A 15192-nucleotide genomic window follows, 5' to 3' on the forward strand; every position below is an offset into this window, starting at 1 on the left:
CTATTCACTCTTATGAGTATTTCATCATGATCCTTTATAAGTAGTCATACTAGAGGCCAGTCAGGAAGAGTCATCGATAATAGGGTCTAGAATATAACCCTGTTACCATGGAATTAATACATACTTGGCCAATACACTTTGCTTGTTTATTGATATTTTCAAAATTAAATTCAAACCGTGGGTGAGTGGTTGATTGGAGGTGACTGCATAGGAGGTAGATAACTGGAGAAGGGCGAGCAACCCAGAGGTATGTGTGTGAAGGAGCCTGGAGAGCTGAGGAGGAGTAGAAATGGGTTTTATCACAGAATCTGCCTTGAGGGTGATTCCTCAGCAAGCTCAAAGAGATCTCTGTTTGACCCTTGGGGGGAAATTTAAAGAGTGGTTTCCCACCCTACTAGAAAATCCATGACATATTATGACTGCTGTATAAGATAAATATCTATATACAGAGGAGTGGTTTTCAACTGGGGGCAATTTCACCCTACCCCTGGGTGGCGTCTTGCAGTGCTTGCAGTGTCTGGAGACATTTTTGATTGTTGTGACTGGTGGGGGGAGGTACTACTGGGATCTAGAGAGTAGAGTCCAGGGATGCTGCTGAACATCTGACAGTTCACAAAACAGGTTCCCCCAAACCCCAACAAAACAAATAATTATCTGTTTCAAAATGTCAGTAGTGCCACTTTTGAGAAACCCTGATATAGAGGAATAGGTCCTCCACCTGTCGACATACAGACTTGAACAACATAGCATAAATTCTTAACTAGTAACCAGAAGCACTATAACCCATAAGGTCCCAGCAGCAATGGTCACAATAAACTCCCCGATGCGTCTTTATCTTCATACAGGAGAGTCGGGAAGAAATCTGGGACATTACTCATATTGAAGTATCAATGAAGCATTCTCTGGTGACTTCAAAAAATAATAAGAAAGTAAGTAGAAGGAAAACCAGAGATTCTTCTTTCCTCTCTCCCCTCCCCTCATCTAAGTTTGTCTGTCCTTCCTTCTTTCCTTTCATCCATCTGTGCACCCATCTTGTCTCTGTCCTTTCAACCAAAACAATCGTTGCTTCTCTTATGTATTAGGCAATCTGTATAAATTCAAGCATGAAAAAGCCAAAACATCAAAATGGAATAAAAAATTTTAGGAGGTCTATGATACTTTTTGGTATCTATTCATTTATTTAGAACACTATAGTGGTGAAACCAAGTGCATGGATAACGTATACTTCTGCGTCAGACAAATATGCTCAACGAAAGAAAGATAGCAACACTTTTGCCTCATATCTCCACATTCAGTATGTGTGAACTCTCAGACATTTGTACAATTTAATCACAAGGGGGAGCCAAATAAGACAGGGTAGATATTTCTATGCAAATCAGTCATCTTTAATAGGAAAAAACCCCCAACCTATAGCCCCAGTCCTGCTTACTAATTACTCAGATTATAGCTAGACTGAAAAAGAAGATAGGAAACAATTGCAACTGAAAATGCAGGTGTTGACAGTAGTTTCTCCACTTCTTAAATAACATTGGGAGGCTGGGGGAAGGGCTCTGAATTCAATAGGTGTATTTTTCACAGAATTTTCCTAATCAGCGAAAAGTGGCCTTCTATATGTATCTCTTTTTAGAAAAAAAAGTCTATAAAGTGTGTTCATAAATAAGTTTTTGGTAATTATCTCCAAGAATATTCTGCTAAAACCAAAAAGAATAGTCAAAGCTCCAGAAGAATCAGTAAGAAGAAAGAATAAAGGCAAATATTTCAGCAAGGAAAAATCTAAAGCAAACAGTGAAACAAATGAGGTTACAGACAATGGCATGAATGTTAATGAACATAAAGCCATATAGTGGAAATCTGCTAAATGCATAGTTGAGGGAATTGAGAGGACATTTCCCTAACAGTTTGTTCCTGTTGCTTATAATTTTAAAAAGGTATTGTAGGATGGCCCAATTCAGTCCCAACATCATATTATGCAGATGTGTTACAATTCCCTACTGAAGTTCTGTGGAAGAATCGAGTCTAATTTAGCACAGTTGTTTCACACGATATCATCAAGATCAGTAAATGAATACCCAGAGCATGTGTGAGAGGCTGAGAAGTGATTGCAGTTTTGCAAGCAAGAACTAACTATTCTTTGGAGGTTCATAAATTTGTGAGAGGGGGAAAAGAAATTATATACAACAACAACAACAACAACAAAAACTCACCCAATAGTTAGTTAACTTTAGACATTTACCTTCAAGTTCAACATGCATTTTATTTACATTTTTATTTATAATGATGAAACCAGAAAGCTTCATAATTTCTAACGAAGGGAATGGCTCACCTCCGAAGTCCTGTTTATATTATGCTGAGAAGGAAGACATGCTGCCACTCTTAAGACATAGCTGGTATGACAAATCATGAAGGTGGGCTTATGTCAGATCATCAGGCCTCAAACTAGGCACACAGTTACATGTCAGTTCTTTTAAGTGCAGAGGAGATGTTCCTGGAAGATCTATCACAATACTCTACTCATCATTTGCCCTTTCCACAGGGAGAGACACTCATTTATCCCTTCAACAAAGATCTGTGGAATGTCTGTTATGAACACTATGGAGTGTCCACTACTTGAAATTCATAGTCAAATTGAGAAGATAAACATGAAACTAATGAACAATCGTACATGCAGTTGATGAGAATTAAAAACTTCGTAGAGCATGAAGCAACTATGGGAGAATGAACTCTTGTCTAGAGGAATGGGGAAAATTTAAGGAATATTCACAAAAAAGGGAGGGATAAGAAGATGTCTAAAAGATTAGCAGTGTTTCCCTAGACACAAGTTAAGTGTGTATCACTGAATGCTGCCCCCTTTTTTTAATTTAAATTTTGCTTTATTCACTCACTTCTTTTTTTTAAAAAAATTAACATATAATGTATTATTTGCCCAGGGGTACAGGTCTGTGAATAGTCAGGCTTACCACATCACAGGACTCACCATAGCACATACCCTCCCCAATGTCCATAACCCCACCGCCTTCTCCCTATCCCCCTACCCCCCGCAACCCTCAGTTTGTTTTGTGAGATTAAGAGTCTCTTATGGTTTGTCTCCCTGCTGATCCCCTCTTTATGCTGCCACTTTTATAAGACTGCCCAATTCATCTAATGTTAGACACTAGCTAGCTTAAAAAAAAGATAAGCTGTAAATACCTACAAGCATTCTTGCCAGTTACCCTAGAACCCATCGCCGCTTGTGAATTTTATCATTGTCAGGATACAATATCCTCACCAATTTATTTTGGATCTTGTGTTGGACTTGGTGTTGCCTCTGTGGACTCTGTTCTGGCTTGCTGTTCTCTGTGAAGTCCTTTTTTGATTCTCTAAACACCAAACCCCTGCCAGTAGTTGTCTGCCTGGCATAAAGGTCAACCACTCCTTCTCCTCCGGAGAGGAGAGAGATTTACCAGAAGTGATGAATTGTTGATGTTTCCAGGGATGCTTGTGTGTGTGTGTGTGTGTGTGTGTGTATGTTTTTTTTTTTTTTTTTTTTTTTTTTTTTTTTTTTTGTTATGGAGCGTGAAATTTATGTGGGTCAGGTGAAACTGGAAAAATACAAAATTAGTTCTTCCAACTACTTGTTAATTTTTTAAAATACGTATCTACTGAACAGCAGACATCAAGTAAGGGAGAAAATGGATTATATTTATATGCTAGAAGATGACACAATGGACAAATAGTATAGAAGAGGGGTTGCTGATATAAAGCAGTCAAAGTGGCACTGGAGGAGAATGGATGGCTTTCAGGAGTTATTAAAAAGCAGTATCTCAAGACTTGATTTCTTCTCTGTCCCATCCATTGGCCAATTTTCTTATTCCCATGATAGTGAAGAGCAGAGGATGATTGCCAGATTTTTACCTTGAGGTAAAAAAGGAATAGCCAGTAATTATTGATATGGTGGCATGCATCATGCTTAGTGTCTTACTTGCACCATCTAATCTAATCATTGAACAACTTGATGAGTAGTTGTTCTTATTAATGCTTTTTTGTAGATGGAGGAAGCAAAGAGGTCCACGGAAGGAATCTTGAGAAACAATGCATTTTCTGAGGTGGGTATAGGAAGAGGGATAAGTGAATGAGACCGAAATAGAGTGGGCAGAGTTAGGGAGAGAAGTTCTGGGGAGAAAAAGAGGAGCGAGGACAGAACCATGAGGTAAACAACAGCATTTGTGGGGTGGGCATGAAGAGGGGCCTGGCAAGGGATTTATAAGAAGTTCTCAGAAATCTAGAAGGAGAATGAGAAGACAACAGGGAAGAGTTTTGGGGGAGAGAAAAAAAAAAAAAAAGGATAGCTTGCTAGGCAGTGCCCCAGACTGTGAGAGGTCAGGTTATTTGAGGATGAAAGGAGCCTTGAATTTGGCCTTTAGAAGCTTGTTCTATGCCCTGTTAGCAGGGTGGTGGGGTAGCAAACTGAGGACAAAGGATGAGGAGTGAATTGAGTGGAAGTAGTTCGTAGCCGCCTGAAGGGAGGAGACACTGAGGAAATCAGTGATGAGGAGGAGATGCACAGGTCGAAAACCAGAGGACAAAGAGATTAGAGAAGTTTCTTTCTTTCTTTTTTTTTTTCCCCTTAAGATAGAAAAGAGATTCATCATTTTGTTTATATAGAAAGGCTGAGCGGAAGGAGCCACTGAAGATGGTGAGGAAGGACATAATTGAGAGAACGTCTTAGAGGATGTTGGAGGAGATGAGTCGAAGATACAAAGAAGGACAGAAGGAAGGACACCTTGTTCCCTGACCCTGGTTTCCAGCGTTCAGATGCGGGTCTGAAACACTGGGGAGTAGAAGGGAGAGGAAACGTGGAGTCATCTAAGGGGTTGGGGAAGTTAGACACAGAGAAGCTTTTCATGCTCTTCCAATGTGGAACTGGGGCAGGCCGTAAAGTTTTATATATATTTTTTCATAAAGAAAAATAAATAAATGTAGTACATCTGCAGTATGACTTTGTACTAAAATGAGCCTCACTATGGTGCCTTCTTCAAAATTAACAGATAGAGGCATAAAGTGTTACAGAAAGTAGTTATATTTAATTTACTGTATTTCATTTGTTTAATATGGCATTTGCAATTGATGTTCCTTTTGGTGTGATAACTATCTACAAATTGCTATGCTTTCTTTCTCAGAAATTCACTGTTTCTGAAAAGAAAAGAATCTGCAGATTAAATTAGACTTGTATTTTTAAAACTGTATATTTGTGAACATAAAACACAAAACATACAAATCTATGTATTTCACCACTACCTTTATCTAAATCAAATTAAATACAGTTGACCCTTAAGCAACATGGTTTTGAACTGCATGGTTCACTTATTTGTGGATTTTTGGGGGGATAAATACTGTACAATACTATAAATGTATCTTCTCTTGTGTTTCTCAGTAACATTTTTTTTTCTCTTACTTTATTTAAGAATGGAGCACATGATATGTGTAACATATACAACGTATGTTTTAATTGACTGTTAAGGTTATCAGTAAAAAGTTTCTGGTCAACAGTAGGCTATTGGTAGTTAAGTTTTGGGGGAGTCAAGAGTTATATGCAGATTTCTGACTGCATGGGTGTCCATACCCTAACCCTTGCATCGTTGAAGGGTTAATTGTATTTTTAAACAAGAGCAACAAAAATAAAGCAAATGACAGCAAAAGGAATAGAGGATAAAATAGCATAAAATTCAATAGCAAGTAAAAGATTTTAGATTCTTGTATGGTATAATGGGTTCATTTCAACTCCCTCCCCCCCAAGTAAATGAACCTTTTCTTATAATAAGACTTCTTAATAGAATGTCTCAATGACATTTGGGAAGAAATTCAATTCCTAAACATATAATTGCAGCACAGAGGATGAGAAAAAAAAAAATCAACATTTTTTTACCCTACAAAAAAGTTACTCTTAGTATTGAATGAAATACTAGAAAAATGAAGGTATTTTTACACAGAGCATGCCAGTAGGAGTTGCCTACATATATACCAATTAAAATTTAGTTATTCATTATTATTCAGTCCTTTTCTGGCTAGGATGCCAAGCCAGTATATATTTAAATGAAATAAAAATAATGCCTCTTTTATCTACATCCATAAACATGTGTTTTGGTAAGGAACTGACTATTTCCCTCTGGCAATAATTTATTATGGGAAAAGAAAGAATATTTAAATATAACTCTAATCTTACTGGCTTTCAGTTTGGTAAAGACTTTGGTCTTATGTTCTGTTTTCTAGATGTTCCTAAGGCACCCTGACATTGGAAATAGGTAGGTCCTTCTCAAAAGGATCTCAGTACCTTAAGACCCAAACCAGGTCTTAAGAGTAGGAGGTTGACCATATGTATTTTGGCCCAACATTATGTTTTAGACACCAATGGTTCATGGATTCAACTCTCTTACTCTGGGATGGGCACTGCCTCCATTCCTTAAATGAACTGTCTTTAAGGGGCAACATATTAAATGACTATTTCCTTTTAAAGATTTATTTATTTATTTATTTGACAGAGAGAGATCACAAGTAGGCAGAGAGGCAGGCAGAGAGAGAGAGAGGAGGAAGCAGGCTCCCCGCCGAGCAGAGAGCCCGATGCGGGACTCGATCCCAGCACCCTGAGATCATGACCTGAGCCGAAGGCAGCGGCTTTACCCACTGAGCCACCCAGGCGCCCGACTATTTCCTTTTAGAAATCAATTTATCAGAAATAAATCCTCACTGATTGGTTAGGGAAAAAGATGCTAGTTAAGGGTGAGAAGTATTTCCTAAAAAGTGGGCAAAATCCCCAGTAAGTGGAGGTAGGGGATTATCACAAAAACTTTTGCTTGCTTCTTCATTTTCCATGTGACCAAAAGCATCCTCGTCTTCAGAAACCATTTGTCACTGGGCTTTTTCATGTGGAAGTGCTATAAATGGACCTTCCAAGAGACACATCAAAGGGTTTTCATTTCTATTAAAGTCTGTTTTACAGCTAAGTTCATTCAAACAAAATTTCTTGTCGTGCTTGTGTAAGTAACATGCCTGGATTGGCTAAAAATGTAATTTATTTCTCTTCCCTCAGATTTATGGAAAGTTAATGAAGGCCAAATTCTTCCTTTGCATTGTGGAAGAGCACAGTTTGGTCTTATGATTGCGACTCTTAAATGTACCAAATACATTATGGGTTTTCAGAAAGCATTTCGTTTAGTTGACCTCTAAATCTATGAGCTAAGGAGATTGGGTTGGTAGGCATGACATTTCCACTGCAGTATTTCTGGGACATAATTATCTCAAAATAATGTAAGGAAGGCCTTTTTGGCAACATTTTGTAAATCAGTTTTCTAAATCTTTTGGAATATCACTTAAATTCATTTGGAGAAAATTGTGATAGTTGAAAATAGTGATAGTGAAAATAGTTGTAACCAGTTGCATATCATAAACAGAACTTATTCTGTATATAAATCATGATTGTTTTCTATATTAGGCAACTAGGAACTAAGTTTCAGATGCTCACAAATTTTGGCTATTAGTCACTTTTCTTCTAGTTCTTAGCAAAATTAATATTAGAGGTCAATAATTAATAAATTGTCCCACCCACACAGGAGTTTATTGAATTGTCCAACAGTTCTGTGCTGTTGTCAGCATCACTCCCTTCTTAGAGAGGATTCCCTAACTCAGAGATGGTGAGCACTTGCTTCAAGACCTTACAGCCAGTACATGACGGAACTAAGACCCAGTTCCAGAGTTTTTGACTCTGAATACAGTGCTCCTGGCATCAAAAGCAAACAAAGCAGCCTCCCCATGGTCTGCAGTTTACAGCAGCTGACATTTGACTTGGAGATTAGAAAGAACACAGTAGTATGATTCCTTAGGACAGAAAAAGAAACGGTTGTATATTCTCAAGGAATTGAAAATTTTGAGTCCAGTTAATGGGAAGGGAGTTCCATGAATGACTTTCCTAATTACTGTTCTTTTTATTGACATTGTTGTCAATAAAGAAAGTCAACACGATGAATGTAAACCACATTCCCTAAGACAGAAGCAGGACATAAGTGCTTCTGAAATCTCTGTATCAAATGTGTTTAGCTGTACAAATACACAAAATCTCACCCTGAGCTACCTGACTCTGAGACATGTGTTGGAGGAGCATGGAGACTCAAACTTGCAAAGTTAACATTTAGCAAGAAAAGCTCTGTCTAGTGCATAGAGGCATCTCATATAAGGGGTCAAGAATATGGCGCTTTTTAATATGGGAGTTCACCTTCCTCTACTTTTTGTTTGTTTGTTTGTTTTTGTCAATTACTAAAGTTCTAGAAAAACAGATTGCATGGTGTCAGAAACATTATGTATATATACTGACACTAATTTATCTTGCTAACTGTGACCTTAGAAAAAATTCTGGCAGAAAACCATGAGGGTAATTTTGAGCATAGGATTTGATTGAATATGTTGGCTCGTCATTCAGAAAGAATAAGACACCCACATTTCCATGACTACATGATACAGTGTTTGATCGTGTAGATTCTGGATTCAGACTGCCAAGGTGAATACTACCAATGCTACTTACTGTGTGTCCTTGGTCAGGACAATTAAGTTCTCTGTGCCTCAGATTTTCATCTTTTTGGGATGAAAATCTTGGGACCTTATATAGTACCTATCTCATTGTGTTATTATGAAGGTTAAAGTGTTTTATCGCTAGAAATTATTTAAAGCATTTCCTAGCATATATATAGAATATGTTTGCAAAATAAAAATAAATTAATTACATTGTCCTCAAATATTAACTTTATACTTCTTAAGAATGATAAAGTCATAGAAGTTTAGAATAAGGAGGAACCACATTGGTCTCTAAAGAAAAGCGGGCTATTACGTAGTATACTCTCTAATGATACAATTCCTTTTTTCAACTACCTATTACCAAAAAGCTTCTGATGTCTCAGTTTCATTGTAGTGAAGTTTTTAGCTTTAATGAGAAAGGAAGTAATGTGCTGGAACTGTTTATAAGGAATTAACTTGTGAGAAAAAATATCCCACTTAAAGTCTGCTTCGTTTGCACAGTAATAGAAAAAAAATCAACCAAATTTCTAAGTGTAGCTTTTAATTAAGCAAGCAGTATGGAATATTTTGAATAGCTGTCTATCTGGTTACCTGTTGCTGGGGCTACTGTTGAGGCAAGAGGCACTGATGAGAAGCTTCTCTGGATTGTTTTTTGTCACTGGACAGAAGGTTAAAGCTGTAGGAGTGTTTTCACTCCTCCTTGTGAGTCTGTCTTTATGGGATAATTAAAGGAGAACAGAAAGGAGTATAAATGAAAAAGTTCAAGCTCCAGTATTATAGGACTTTGTCACTTTTCTTTCTGGATATCTTGCTTCTGCTTTTTTGTTGACTGCTTTTGGTAACTTGAACATAGGAAAAGATACACACTGTGGAGATACTGCCATTAAAACAAACAGACATGTTATTTTTTTTTTGACTTTTGAAAAAAGTCCTGACCTTTTGGTATATTAATCACTGTTTAAAGAAATCAAATTCTCAACAGAATTTTACTTACCTTACCTGATACTGATTTTTGTTGTAATAACTTATAATTTAAATATGATTAGTGTCTATGGGGCAATTATTTAATCAATTCATCATAAGATGTCTAATTGTGTTTCAGATTATAGTTGGAATCAGGGTCACATTGGTCTCATATTCTAAATCTAGTAAGATATTTCTCTCTGACATTTTGTTTGACATATTCTTTTAATTTTTAAAGTACTTAGAAGCTGATTTTATTTTGCTATTGCTTTTTTACTTTTGTGTGTCTTCTTTCACTAGGTTAATAGCTGTGTTTGCATAAATATTCTGTAAAATAAGAATGCATTATATTTTCAGTTAAATAAGAATGGAATTTTACAAGTATATAATGTGTTATATAAATGTGTTTCATTATCTTATTATTAGTTGGTCAAGAGAAGAAAATATGAAATCTGTATTAACTGTGAATTTAGTTTCATTGGAAAGGGAGAAGGGTGTAATCTATGCATTATCATATGGTCTATAGTCAATACTAACCACTGTCTCTGAGAGAGCATTTTGAATAGTGATGACAGAAGGGGAAGGATAAGAACCAGTCAGAAAATTGGGCAGAAATAAGTAAACTATGTGTAAAATAGTAAAGAGAATGTATTAAAGAGTTGTAAAATAGTAAAGAATGTATTAAAGAGTTCTATAATCCCCAAACTGCTGTCAAGGGCAGTGAAAAATGTAGCCTGAACAAATACCTGGTCTCATCAGCTTGCCAAAATACTTTTCTTCATTTGATCGTTGCTGTGTTGTACATTGTACATAGTCAGACATTTACTATCTCATTACTTTAGTAACATGCTGAATCTCAGCCTTTCTTCAAGAAGTGTAAAAGAGATTATTCAGCCAATTATGATATAATTCAAAAAAATTTCATGGATAAGCAATGCTTAGTTGAGAAAGAAATAATCCACTTAAGTATTTTCATAATTAAAATGTTATTAATTGAATCCTCTAAATCAAATGCCCTGTATTTGATTTTCACACATGCTCATAAGTGCATATATGCATATAAAATATATGAATGCATATATACATAAATTACAAATTTATATTCATGAAAAAATGTATACGGTCACAAATCTAGATTGCACAAAGATGTAATATGGTTATTTCCTTAAAATCAAACTCAACTCATGAACTTTTATTTCTGCTTAGTGTAGCACCTTTATTCTAGCCATTTTAGGGTAACTCAGTCACATCCAGTTTTTGAAATATATTTTTAATACACTTTATTTTTTAGAGCAGTTTTAGATTTATAACAAATTGAGAGGAAGGTATAGAGATTTCCCATATGCTCCCTGCTCCCACACAAGCACAGCTTCCCAGTTACCAACGTCCACCACCATGGTAGTAGACTGTTATTGGATGAACCTATGTTGACACATCAATAGTACTCCAAATCCATGGCGTATATTAGAGTTCACTGTTGGTGTTGTACATTCTATAGGTTTGGGCAAATGTGTCATGACATGAGTCCACCATTATATTATCATACAGAGTAGTTTCACTGTCTTAAAAATCTTCCGTGCTGCATGTATTCATTCCTCTCTTGCCCTAATCTCTTCACTGTCTCCATAATTTTATTTTTCCAGAATGTTATATAATTGGATCATACAATATATAGATTTTTCAGATTGACTTCTTCCACTTAATAATATAAATTTAAGTTTCTCTGTGTTTTTTTCACGGATTGATAGCTCATTTCTTTTAGTACTGAATAATACTCCACAGACTGGCTATACCAGACTATTTATTCATTCACCAATTTGGCTGCTTCCAAGTTTTGGCAATTATGAATGCAACTGCTATAAATGTTACACAGATTGTTGTGGCGAGCATTAAGTTTCTAATTCCTTTGGGAAAATATGAAGGAGCATGATTGCTAGATCTTACGGTAAGATTATTTAGTTCTGTAAGAGGCTGCCAAACTACCCTCCACAGTGGCTGTATCATTTTTCAGTCCTACCAGCAGTGCACGAGAATTCCTGTTGTTCCACATCCTGGCCAGGATTTGGTGTTGTCTGTGTTCTGGATTTCGGCCATCCTAACAGGTAATCGGTGGTATCTCATTGTTGTTTTAGTTTGTATTTCCCTGTTGACATACGATGTGGACCATCTTTTCACATGTTTATTTGCCCTCTGTATATCTTATTTGGTGAAGTATCGGTTAAAGTTTTGGGCCCATCATATCTAATTTCAAACTCAGTCACTTTTAGGGTAAATATCCTCTCATTTCAAAATTTACCCCCATTATGACCCCTTAATGCATTCTTTGCTCCTTCAAAGCAATTACATTTGGGAGAATCCACTTAAATCTTTGTACTGGGGGTGCGGTGTAATGTGCACCTCTCATCCACAATGGCCTTTGGTGTTTATTGGCCTCCACTGAGGGGTAATTTGTCCCTCACACTTTTGGAGATAACCTTTGTAGCCTGACTTGCACCTGCTGTGAAGGTCAGTGCTTCCACATAAGCATGCAGTAGTCGGCTACATGGGATCTCCTTCTCTGAGACTGAGAAGTGTTTACTAGCCTCCTCCAATTACCTCAAGAGACTCCACTATTTCCCTGCAGCAGTGAGGGTAGAAAGTATTCCCTACAGCCACTGCTTCAGGAACATTGTCCTGGATTCAGACATCAGCCACCAGGAATTCATTTTAGATCTCCAGCTTTCCTAGGTTTGAGTCTTCTCAGTTTAACATGGGAAGGCCCAGCACCAGTCCCTTATGCCTCTCATGTACTGGAACTTCTCAGCATCTAAATCATCATGAAATTTATCTGCTATTTCTCCTTTTATACCAACCCAGTGTTGATTTTTTTTTTCCCCTGCAAGGGGACATCATTGTGATTTTTCCACAGTTTGTGTTATGGCATTACTGTTCTTATATTTCTGGGATTCTGCTCTTGATATTTTGTGCAGTCATTGGAATTCATAAGAACAATTTTTCTTATTTAGCCATGTAGCTCTGCCAGTCAAAAACCATGGTGCTAAGACTGTTATCATGATTATTTGCCAAAATCTACTCATAATCTCAAAATCCAAAAACTTGTCCTTTTGTTCTGTGTTCTTCCTATCCATATAATGGTAGAAACCCTCTACTATTAAGTGGTAAAGAGAGCAGTTGTAACTTTAAAAAATATATACATAAATCACAAACCTTCCTCTATTTACATATCATTCTGTATCAAATTTTAATGGATACCAACTGTTTTGTTGCCTAGAAGAATTTTCCTCCTCCAAGAACAGTTTCTTTCTGAACTCAAACAATGTGGGGTCCAATGGAGCTTCCATTTTCTTACAAGACTTTATCCACTGACCGCACTGGATTGGTTATGGTAGGGAGATCTTACTTATTAAGGATTAATCAGAAGCTTTACAGGGATTCTTTTAAAAAGAAAGTATGGAAGACTTTTGAGATATGAGGATTATACATAAGAAAACAGTTTATGATGAGAGAATAAAGGTAACACACAAAAAGACAAGTAGGGGAAAGAGATGGGGAAAGTTTTGAAGTACAATTGGAAAATCAGAGTAAAGGAACATCTGATTCTTCGCTTTCTAGAGTTCTTTGGGTATCAACCCAGGGTGCAACACTGTTGGTGTTGCAACTTTTGGTACCCGTGTGATCCTGAACAAATTATTTAAACTTTCTGGGCCACACTTACTTAGTCTGTGAAATAGGGTAATGGAGCCACAGAAATAGGTTAAGCATACACTCCTGGCACCTATTATCCTATAACTTGTCATCAGATGGATTTCATGATAAAGGTAATCTTAACCCTAAGTTAGTCTTTTATTTTCCTCATAGATGACTTAAAAAGGTGGTTTTCTTCTATATCATCCTAGTTTTAGAGAACAGCACTTACCAGTCGCTAAGAGTGAAAAAAGCATGGATGAAATTGATGTATTATTTAATCTGAGAAATGTAGGCTTAGCCGACTTCTGTCCCAATATTTAAATACATCTTATCCCCACAGCAGCATTCTGAAATAGTCCATGCTTGCACAAAATCAATGACGAATAATTGAAGATTGCTAACCTAATATTTTTTGCAGTATAAGATTTTTCTCTTTTTTAATATTATAGGAAGAGTTAAAAATGACACAATTCATTTCTATAACATCGATTCAAAAGAAATTCAGTTCGCTTCCCAGTCCTCTCGTATCTTCTTTATACTTCAAGCATAACCTTGATTTTGGTGGAGCGTTAAAAACTATGTGAGTTTCATTTATAATATTTCTGCAGAAATACTAATGACTTTAACTTCATCAGTTTGTCATTGCAAAATTGCCTTGACAAATTGAGTAGATGTTATCTCTATCTGATAGTAAATGGAGGACGCATAGCCACTGAGAAATGAAGGCTCTTTTTTCATGGTGTTTGTGGTCACTTAGTGTTACTCATCTGAGCCATTATAGACAGTGCTTTGTGAGTGGCTGAAACCGATGGATGTAGACTGAGGCAATGGACTTGGGTACTTGTTACCCTGTAGGTCTGTACTTTCCCTTTTAACCTGTGGGAGGCAGAATTTCTTAGCAGGAAAAAACTCAGTCCATTTGCTACCTGTATTTTTAGTTAGTTGTTCTTTAAGAGCTTTGAATTTGGGGGGTTTGATTATAAAAATAATTGTGTGTTTATTGTAGAACATTTGGATTAGCAGAAAAAATATGTATAAAAAGAAGAAAAACACACCTTTCACTCCACCACCTAGAAGCAATCACTCTTCATTATTTCTTTCATGTCTGGGTTGGCATATGTGAGATATTTCAGTGTCATCAGTTTTATCATCTGTCATTCTCACCTACTGTTGTGACATAAGAATTTCTTTCTAATCATTAAAAACCTTTTGGAAGCATAATATTTAAAGGCTGCACAATGTTTGCTGTAATGTAATGTATTTCATCCTTGACTTCTTGTTTATGCATTATTTTTTTTAGGTTTCTAGAATTATAAATAATGCTGTGATGAACACATTTTTTTTTTCCTCCACGAGAAGAACGTAATGAAAGCAGACAGAGCTTGGTGAGAGCAACTGCGCTTTCATTCTGCTCCAGTATGTGTCAGGGTCCTTATTTCTTATAGGGATCATCATGTATTAAAGCAACGGGGGCAGCTTTGCTGGAGAGAGTGTGCTCTGATGCTTGAGACCAGGGAGCGGGATACAGTTATCCCTCGTCACTCCACACCCTGACTTGGGAAATCGTTTCACTTTCCGTAGTTCATTGCTTGGTTAGACTTTCTCTTATGGAAAACCCCAGTGTTCCTGTGTACACCGTATTGCATGGTCCTCCGACGTTCGCCAGATGGTTTTCCTCACTCTGGGCTGTGTTAGGCACTCCACATCGCAGAAAGCAATACAGCACGAGAGTGATGGTACTGATGGTCATATGTATCTCTTGTCTGTTCTCATGAACTCTAAATGAGGAAATTTAGTGAAAGTTTTTTGATTGGAAATGGTGGTGTTGAGTGATAATAACAGGGAACAGAGCAGAGACGTATTTTAAGCACATTGTACTTTAATTGTATCATGGCTATCAGCTACTCTCTCCAGTCCCTTTAGCATGTTGTTGGTACGTTACGAATGTAGTTAAAATTGTATACCCCTTCTGCCTCCTGTCACTGTTTTAAATTTCATTATAGT

The sequence above is a fragment of the Mustela nivalis genome (assembly GCF_964662115.1).
Source record: "Mustela nivalis genome assembly, chromosome: 3".
NCBI classification, from domain to species: Eukaryota; Metazoa; Chordata; class Mammalia; order Carnivora; family Mustelidae; genus Mustela; species Mustela nivalis.